Below are 9984 nucleotides of genomic sequence, written 5' to 3'. Positions count from 1 at the left end.
GAGCCGTCAGTCCACAGGAATAGGGGTAGCGGATCCCCTATAGCGGCCAAATCCCGGTGCGCCCAGCCGCTGCTTGTGAACCTCGCCTCCATCAGCTCCACTTCACCAGAGCCGTCAGTCCGCAGGAGTTGGGGTAGCAGGTTCACCCAACGTCCGACGCCTTCTTCCATCTCCAAAAATCTTGTTTTTTGAGTTCAGTTCTTCGTCACATGTTTCACTAGCTGAAAAATGCATGGTGTTCTGAAATTGCTTGCGGACCACTAGCTGAAATTGCTTGACGAACAAAAGCAAAGGTTTTATCTTCATCTACTATTTTTTCAGATATTCGTCATATGCACGAGCATGACTATATTTGCTTGTTATGATCTAGTGGGCAACATTAACATTTGGGTAGTCCTTCTGCAGGGCCCAAACCCACTGTCGTGCAAGAAAAAGAAAGCAAAGCCCCAACCATCAGCTGCTCAATCATCAGGTAATTAATCAACACTAAAACATACGTGTCTAATCCAATGTTGCGAAAGCAAGTTTGGAGTTGCCTGACTTATCTTTTGGTGTAGAACTAATAGTAAGATGGAGAAGAGATAATGCAACAAAAATCTTAGATGGGGCAGTGAAGTCCATTGCGCATTCTGATTTTTTGTAGCTCCGGACATCAGTTGTATTGAGACATGGATGGCTCTACACCTGAAGTACATATATCTGACAAGCATGATCACATGTTCCCTTTAGAGTCTGATGGTCGATGGAGAGGCGAAGCGAAAGACGGTTAGGAAGCGCAAGAGAAGTGGCAAAGACAGTAGGTCCATGTGTATTTAACAGCAAGTCCATGTATTACTACATGAGAAGTACTGCTAGTGAGACTTCACTGCCCCATTTCAACAAACTTGTATACGCAATCCTAGTTTGACAAAGTACTCTACTGCCGCTGGTTTCAGTTCCCTCACTGGATTTGCAGGCTCACGACAATCCTCCAACACCCCGTCAGTGCCACTGATTTGAAGGACCTCGGTGAGTGTGTACTTCTCCTGGTATACAATTTCATTCCTCCCTGTATTGCAGTCATTTTGGTTAGTAAACTTGTATCGACGAAGAATAATTGCACCAGGAAGTTCATATCTTAAAACTAGATAAGTTCGAAAAACAAACCATGACCAGTTGAAAAAGAACCACCCTCACCCTATTTTGTAGCTCACCTCTAATTCGTTTCTCTCTACTTCTCTTTTCTCTCACTATTTTGTTTCTCCCTGTACTCCAGCACGAGAGAGGTTTGGACAGACGCTGATCACTAGCTCTCTATGACGCCGCCGATCACTAGAACGAAGAACACAAGCAGGATGAGAATGAAGTACATGACATAGACAATGAGGACGACCAAAACATGGAATCCGTACACATAGCACCAACTGCAAATTCGAACTTTCTGTCTATGATGATTTGATTGCTACTTCTTAAAGAAAGTGTACATAACAGTTAGATGTTTGTGCTAGAAAGGAAAACTTGTTTGAATTAAAAACATTGACCAGTACGAATCAAAAACATTGATCAGTTCGATAGTGCTCTCCTACCTATTTTGGTTGATGCCACAAATAGTGAAAAAATTGTGTGGGAATGTTTAATTATTACTAGCATGTAAGTTCAAAAAAATAAAACAGAGTCAGTTTGTCTATGAAATTTGAGGAAGTCCGTCAATAGACCCGAGGAAAATAACATGCTCTTTAGGTGTTGTCACTATTCCTGTGAGCACAAGTTTAAAAAAATGTTTACATTCTGCTCCTGCGTATGTTTTTGGGCAGTACAAACACATCGCCATAGTGAGTACAGATGCAACACCTTGGGAAGTACTACTAACATTGCCGCGCTGGGCTTTCCGTTTGCAGGGTCCACTAGGTTCCGTCCTGAGAGAAGCATCGCCGGCTGGGAGAGTTCAATGATCTGAACTAGGAAAGTTCAACGTGAAAATTTGCTACAGATTGCATTACTTGAGAATTTTTTTCTAACTGGGTGCAGATGAGCCTGGGCACCGAAATACCCTACTCACTCTTTATTGACTTCTCTGTATTTTGTGAATAAATGTTTATATAATAAATGTTCACATAGTATACTCCCATGGTTGTACAAGTAAACATACACTAAGTGTAGACGTTCACCGCGTGCTTTATAATCAGTTAAAAAAATGTCGGGTGAGTTCAAACTAGAAAGACAGATAAGTCCAAAACCCGCACAACAAAAAAGTTTCACCTGCGAAAGAAAATGTGGCACTTCCACATGAAGTTAATAAACAAGGGTTAGAAAAAAAAGGATGTTTATATAAAAAAATGCTCAAAAGTTCAATTACTCTCCGTGTGAACATTCATACACTCTGTTTCCAAAAGAGAGTGCACATTTTACTAGGAAAAAACTTGGGTAAGTTTAAGGACAGAAAAAACTGGAACTTCAAAATCGACAAAATAGCAGTGAGGAATACAAAGTAAAGTCCTGTTTGTGAAAGCAATGAGCAGCGCAATGCAGAGGAAGGCCTGGACATAAACGGAGAGGACAGTCTAAGCTGTTGTGCCTGAACTAGGCCTTGACAAGAATAGCTAAATTCAATAGCACTTCACCCCTTGTAGCCACACAGGCCTGTCATGCTGCTGGCAGACGCCTTGGCTGAGCAGGGGCCCGCTGTCCACCGGCAATTTCTCCTCTTTCCTTTTCTTCGTTCTTCCAGAGAAACAGAGAGAGCTGATGAGAGAAAGGGCAGCATGCCACCGTCGATCCATCCCTCGCTAGTCGCTACCCGCACCCACCAGTCATCGTCGTAACCTGCCTCTGGCTGTCGCCGATGCACTCTCGGCTCTGATTTCATCCCCACCCACTGTCTCTTGGTCGCATTCGTCCGCACAGCACTGCGGTGTGCCGTTGCTTTCTTGCAAGGGGTTCGGCCGACAGCCGTGAGAAGCCACCGTCTGCTGCATCCTCTATCCTATCCCTAACTCTCTGCTGCCCCTCCCTTTTCCAAGCCTCTCTCCTTCTTCCCACAAGATCGACATCCCTGATGGGATGGCCACTGAGTCACGGAGGGGCAGTCGATGGCGGTGGATGAGGAGATAGACGCCACAATCACTGCACTCCATCACTTCCTCCTCCACGGCAGGTTTCCTACCCACATCCCTCCTTCCTTGCAAGTCGACGGTGCCATCATGTTGGAGACGGCTGTTGGTCTTGCGTTTCTCCGAGCTCTTGTCCTCCCTACTACGCGCTGGATCCGCGGGGATTTAATTTGACCATGGCGCCCTTGGTGCCTCGCAATTCAGCACATTACCTTGCCCGTGCCTGCTACTGATGCGACCATGTTGATTTGAGCCGAGGCTCGAGCAGCGCGCCGGAGACGTTGAGCGTGGGGATGAGCCCGTGGTGAGGCTAAGCTTCATGGCGATCGCTGTGTACACCACGCTGATGAGCAGCGCCGCCACCATCCCGCGGACCGTCACCTGCTCGCGCCACGGTGGCTCCAACTCCATGTCCGACGAGGCGGCCTCGCGCGACGTCTTGTCGATCTCGCCGGACGCCCAGGTCATGGCGTTTCATTTCGGTGCCCACGAAAGCCCTCAGGGCGAGCATCTCGAGCTACTCGACGGCGACAGGGGCTGTGGCGACTACGCTGCGGGGATGAAAACACCATTAGCCCAATAACACAGGTCCAAACTGAGAGCATCAATTCATAAAGAAGACGATCAGTTCGACAAAAATGAGAGCATCAGTTCAACCCCTCAAATTCGTCAGTTCAAGAAGGGTAACAGAATAATATTCTGTTACGCGTAACAGAATAGCCCAGATGTGTGTGTGTGTGTATATATATATAGTGTTACTATTCATCATCCAGGGTGCAGAATAAGTATTTCTTCACCCGAGGTAATCTTACGATCATTTCATAATTAAATTACGTTTAGAATTCAAATAGTTACATTTCTATTGATTCACTACGTAAAATTTGACATAAGAAAATAAAAATATAGGTTATAAGACAAGAAAATTTGTAGTTTATGTGTATTTTAGACTATATTTTTACGTTTGTAATTTTACATAACATAAAATATTTTTTACGGCGATTATATATTTTCTTACGGTCTCTTTTTACGTCAGAAATAAGACAAAACTTACGGAACGTAAAATTACGGTGCATTGATGGTAAAATAGATGGGGGTGAAGAATAACTATTCCTCAACCAGGGTGACGAATAGCGCGACCCTATATATATATATAAAACAAGAATGCAATAATAATCGTGATGTTATGCATTGTTTATTCAAAAAGGTGCGTTAAAGCAGAATGATACAGATAGTGCGATAAGCAAAGAGTGGGACTATGTCCCTTCCAAGGGAAAGCTGAGGAATAGTATTAAATCAAATATTTCACTCGTTATTGTAATCCACCTGGGAATTCCGTGGTGTGACGTAGCTTTCTGCCTCCTTGGTTGCTGCATCATGTGTTCGGCAATAGTGGTGCCGGAAAGGGTTTCCAGAGATTAAGGTCCTGAAAAAGAGAAAAATAACCAAACGGGAAGCCCCTAGTGCGGTTTAAGCCGCGTCTTCGGGCGTGCCGCAGTTGTGCCCCCTCCCCACCTGTGCCCATGGTATTTTTAATGCGTAATTATGTACGCGTGGCACGAGTTTCGCCGTTTGGCTGGGACTAGGGTGGGGGCCGCATGGATACGCGCGCTCAGATCACGCCAGGCGGTCTATTTGCCGCTTGCTCCGAGCGCACTTGAAGGTGTCCGGGTCTTGAAACGCCGAACTGGTGGATTGCCTTGAGAGGCTGTTTTGTGCTTATGCTGTGAGGGCCGCGGTGTGCTCCTCTGTTCGGAGGGAGCGCTCTGTGTTTCCATTGACTGTAATAACCCCGCGAGGTTTGGGCATCTTGAACTTGAGGTATGCATAATGCGGTACCGCATTGAATCTCGCAAATGTGGTTCGCCCGAGTAGTGCATGAACCACTGCGAAACGGGACTATATCGAAGATTAACTCTTCGCTTCGGAAGCTATCCGGGGATCCAAAGACCACTTCCAGTGTAATTAAGCCTGTGCAATAGGCCTCTACGCCTGGAATGACGCCTTTGAAGGTCGAGTGAGGTGAATTCCGTCAATGATTGGGTCCAGAACCAATGCGGCGAATCCGCCATGACGGATAATAGTGGGATGGTCCCTGCGATCGAAAGTGCTCGGATAGGAGGACCATGGGTTGAACTTTGGGGCGACTGGCTCCAACGTATATACGTCCCTGAGCGCACGCTTCCGCTCCCTCTTGGGGATGTGGGTTGCGTATATCATGTTCACCGTCCGCACTTGTGGGGGAAACCTCTTCTGTCCTCCGGTGTGTGGCTGCCGGGGCTCCTCCTCGTCATCGCTATGTGGCCCCCTGTCCTTGTTTTCGGCAATTAACTTGCCAGCCTGCTTGAACACCCAACAATCCCTGTTGGTGTGATTGGCTGGCTTTTCTGGGGTGCCATGTATTTGACACGAGCGATCGAGTATACGGTCCAAGCTGGACGGACCCGGCGTACTTTGTTTGAATGGCTTTTTCCGCTGGCCGGGTTTAGAGCCTTTGAATCCGGCATTGACTGTCGTATCCTCGTTATTATCGCTGTTAATGCGGTGCTTATGTTTGTTGCGACGTGACCTGCTATTGCCGTCCTTGGTATCTGAAGTACCATGGTTCTTTGATATGTTATTACTGCGAGCCAGCCAGCTATCTTCTCCCGCACAAAAGCGGGTCATGAGCATCGTGAGAGCTGCCATAGATTTCAGCTTTTCCTGACCAAGGTGCCGGGCTAGCCATTCGTCACGGATGTTGTGTTTGAAAGCCGCTAGGGCCTCTGCATCCGGACAGTCGATGATTTGATTTTTCTTTGTTAGGAACCGAGTCCAGAATTGCCTGGCCGATTCTTCTGGCTGCTGAATTATGTGGCTCAAGTCATCGGCATCTGGTGGCCGCACATAAGTGCCCTGAAAGTTGTCGAGGAATGCGGCTTCCAGATCTTCCCCACAGCTAATGGACTCTGCTGGCAAGCTGTTAAGCCAATGCCGCGCTGGTCCCTTGAGCTTTAGTGGGAGGTATTTGATGGCGTGTAAGTCATCACCGCGGGCCATGTGGATGTGGAGGAGGAAACCCTCGATCCATACCGCGGGTTCTGTTGTGCCGTCGTATGATTCAATATTTACAGGTTTAAAACCTTCTGGGATTTGATGAGCCATTAATTCGTCTGTGAAGCATAAGGGGTGTGCGGCGCCTCTGTATTGGGCTATATTGCGACGCAGCTCGAATGGGTCTTGCCCGCTGTGTTCGGCCCGGCCGGATTTACTTTTACTGTATCCGACGTGACGTTCATCGTCTTGCATAGTGGCGCGCCCCCGTGATCCGTAGATCGATCTTGTATGCTTTGCTTTGTCCTCCAATATGTCTCGCAGGTGTGGCGTATCTCCCCATGCCTTTTTATTTAAATGGCGTCGGGGTGCAGGCTGGATTTTTGGCTGGAATGCCTCTCTATCGCGGCCATGAGGTGGCCGATCAGCCGCATCATACGCTTCTTCCTCCAGTCGGGGTAGCAACCTGCACTTTGGGTAACTCTTGGAGGGGTGCTCGAGTTTATATTCCTCGGCCGTGAGGACTTCAGTCCATCTGTCAGCTAGCATATCCTGATCAGCTTGAAGCTGATGCTGCTTTTTCTAAAGGCTATTTACCGTGGCTATAAGCCGGCGTTTGAAGCGCTCCTGTTCGACGGGATCCTCTGGCACAACGAATTCGTCGTCGCCGAGGCTTGCCTCATCTTCGGAGGAGGGCATGTAATTATCATCCTCCTCTCCATCTGCCGCTTTCTCAGGAGGGATGGCTCCTCCATCCTCCTGCTCTAAATCTTGCTGGAGGGGATTGTTGTTGTCTTCGGCACTATCCGGAGTGTTATTATCTCCTGTGCCGGTATCACCACTTTTGCTTTGGCGGGACTTAGAGCGGCGCCGCTGACGTCGGCGCTTGGGTTGCTTCTTGGAGGGGTCATCCTCTGCTATCTCGTCACCATTGCCTTCTTTGGGTGTATCCACCATGTATATATCGTATGATGAGGTGGCTGTCTAGTGCCCTGTGGGCAGTGGTTCCTCTTCGTCTCCCGCATCGTCGTCCATACCGTCGATGTCTTCGGAGTCGAAGTCGAGCATGTTGGTTAATTCATCGACAGTGGCTACTAAGTGGTTGGTGGGTGGGCCGCGAATTCCTTCGTCGTCCGCATCCCAGTCTTGCCGGGCATGCTGAAAAATATCCACGGAGGTAAACTCCATGATGGGCGCCCAATCGGATTCGATAGGAACGGGTGCAGGCGGTTCGGAGTCCGTGGCCGGAGAAGGATCCGGCAGTTTAACAACACGGCTCTCGTGCAAGGTAAGGTCGATGTTTGGCTCGATTACCGCTGAGGGTAAGGCCTCCATGGCGGGGTCCATCCACTCGTCCATGGACAGCGCAACTGGCTCCAAATTGAGGGTCGGAGCGGCTGCCTGTGCAATCTCTTGGACACTGTCCGATGGTAGAGCTAAATCATACTCATCGTGACCGCGTGACGCACAAGGCAGAGGCTCTAATCTGTCGAAGATCAAGTCTCCACGGATATCGCCGCGTAGTTTAAGCTTCCAAACCTGACCTGGTGGCCAGGGGCGTAACATTCAATCTGCTCCAGATGGCCAAGCGAATTGGCCCGCAGTGCAAAGCCGCCGAACACGAAGAACTGTCCGGGGAGGAAAGTCTCACCCTGGACTGCATCGCTATCGATGATAATAGGATCCATCAAGCCTAACGACGACGACACAGAGGAACTCTCAATGAAAGCACCAATGTCGGTGTCAAAACCGGCAGATCTTTGGTAGGGGGTCCCGAACTGTGCGTCTAAGGCTGATGTTAACAAGAGGCAGGGAACACGATGTTTTACCCAGGTTCGGGCCCTCTTGATGGAGGTAAAACCCTACGTCCTGCTTGATTAATATTGATGATATGGGTAGTACAAGAGTAGATCTACCACGAGATCGGAGAGGCTAACCCCTAGAAGCTAGCCTGTGGGATGCTTGTATGTTGTAGTTGTTGTGTCCTACGGACTAAAACCCTCCGGTTTATATAGACACCGGAGAGGGTTAGGGTTACACAAGGTCAGTTACAAAGGAGGAGATATCCATATCCGTATTGCCTAGCTTGCCTTCCACGCCAAGTAGAGTCCCATCCGGACACGAGACGAAGTCTTCAATCTTGTATCTTCATAGTCTAACAGTCCTGCCAATGGAGATAGTCCGGTTGTCCGGAGACCCCCTAATCCAGGACTCCCACACACTGATATGATAGCAAGTAGTGCTATCATACCTAAATCTGTGGGCTGGTAGGGTGCATTAAATGCACCGCTTAGTGTCACATCACTGGTTGCCCAACAAGGCTTGCCGGGCTATCTCGCCACCTCCGCGCTTGTCATGTCGCAGGACGGGTGTCATCTGTATGTGTCGGCGTTCTAGGACCGGGGTACCCAGACTTGCCTACCTACAGCCTGTGGCATGGATCCATTAGCGGACCTGTATGGCCCAGTTCGGCAGCAACAACTCAAGATCCTCGCGAGGGGCCAAGCCTCGTGAGGTGGACGTCACCAAGACCTCCCTGGGGGCGGCCTCGCTAGGCTGGCTACCGAGGAGCGGAGATATCTATGCAGGGTGCACCTCGCGATGTTCGCATGATGTGAGCCATAACGACCAAGGCCAGGCGGGTACCAGCGGGCACAGTGTACCAATTTCCACTTTGGTGCTAAGGAGGCAAGCGCAGGCGCGGAGTCCCGAGGAATCAAGAAAATGTTTCCATATCGATGCAACAAGACGAAGACCATCAGGATGGCAGGACAGAGGTCATCACGGAGCCCACGGCAGCGTCACCACCAGAGCCTTTTGCAGGCGAAGACTACTTTTGTCAGGATAGCTTGTACTAGTTGTCTCCCTTCGAATTTGGTCATTGTGGGATCCCTTCCCACCTAACATTTGGGAAGAGGACCAAGGCCACTATAAATAGGACTTTGACACCACCGTAGAGGGGGGATCGATTCCACCCTGACCAGATCACCAGCTCATCTAGCTCAAGAACACCTCACCTCCCGAGGTTGTTCATCCATTGTACTTGTTCATCCTCAGCCCCTCAAGGCAATCCACCAAAAAGCTGGAGTAGGGTACACTACAAAAAAAGACACATCCGTGACATTTTGGGCCGAACGAAATTTTTTCTGTCATACTTATGACACTTCTATGACGATAATTGTGACAAAACCCGGTATCATCATAGATGTGGTGGGCTCCTACTTCTATGACAAGAAATCATGACAGAAAATGAGCTTTTCGTCCTGGGTGGGCCAGAGACGCAGTTGCATGACATTCTTTGGGCCATCCATGACGGAAAAAACCGTGGTAGAAGTGAGGGCGAGGAAAATATCAGGGTGTTCCCGGTTACGGTGGGTGGTCGGGGCCGAGCGATGCGTGTTTCTCTCGTACACGCACGCGCGCGGGTGCGAGGCGTTGGGCTCTAACTGAACCCGAGCGAGGCGTTCGCCTACTGAGCCCGAGTGATTGCACTGCAGGCTACGCGTTACTGAACCCGAGCAGTCGATCGATGGCTGTTAACTGAGCCCGATCGAGCGATTCCTTCGCTATTGCTGCTAACTAAAGCCGATCGATGCTGCCTCTGGATGAACAGTGAGCGTTGCTGGGGGGTTTGGATGAACAGTTCCCGGTGGGGGTGGATGAACAGGACCCCGTGGTGTTCCCTCTGGATGAACAGGACCCCGATCGATCGAGCCGGTTGGGACTGGATGAACAGGACCCCGTGGAGGGCTGGATGAACAGTACCACCCCATGGAGGGCTGGATGAACAGTAGACAGTGGAGGGCTAGATGAACAGTAGCCCATGGAGGGGTGGTTGAACAGGAGCCCGTGGAGAGGGCTGGTT

The 9984-nt window shown here is 49.4% G+C and overlaps 1 long non-coding RNA gene across 7 annotated transcripts; it reads left to right on the top strand.

The window, feature by feature from the left end:
• On the top strand, window positions 1-2030 carry LOC125532243. 7 transcript variants are annotated; one of them, XR_007293923.1, is made up of 5 exons: window positions 1-140; window positions 406-472; window positions 558-854; window positions 936-1008; window positions 1256-1545. It is a non-coding gene; the product is annotated as an uncharacterized LOC125532243 (long non-coding RNA). The 7 variants fall into 7 exon arrangements; XR_007293919.1 differs by having other exon boundaries at window positions 7-140; window positions 395-472; XR_007293918.1 differs by having other exon boundaries at window positions 7-293.
• Window positions 2031-9984: the final 7954 nt, after the last annotated feature.

The sequence above is a fragment of the Triticum urartu genome, unplaced genomic scaffold, assembly GCF_003073215.2.
Source record: "Triticum urartu cultivar G1812 unplaced genomic scaffold, Tu2.1 TuUngrouped_contig_9477, whole genome shotgun sequence".
In the NCBI taxonomy this organism is placed as follows: Eukaryota; Viridiplantae; Streptophyta; class Magnoliopsida; order Poales; family Poaceae; genus Triticum; species Triticum urartu.
The sequence above is the reverse complement of the archived record's forward strand: the minus strand, read 5'-3'. Positions and strand labels throughout refer to the sequence as shown.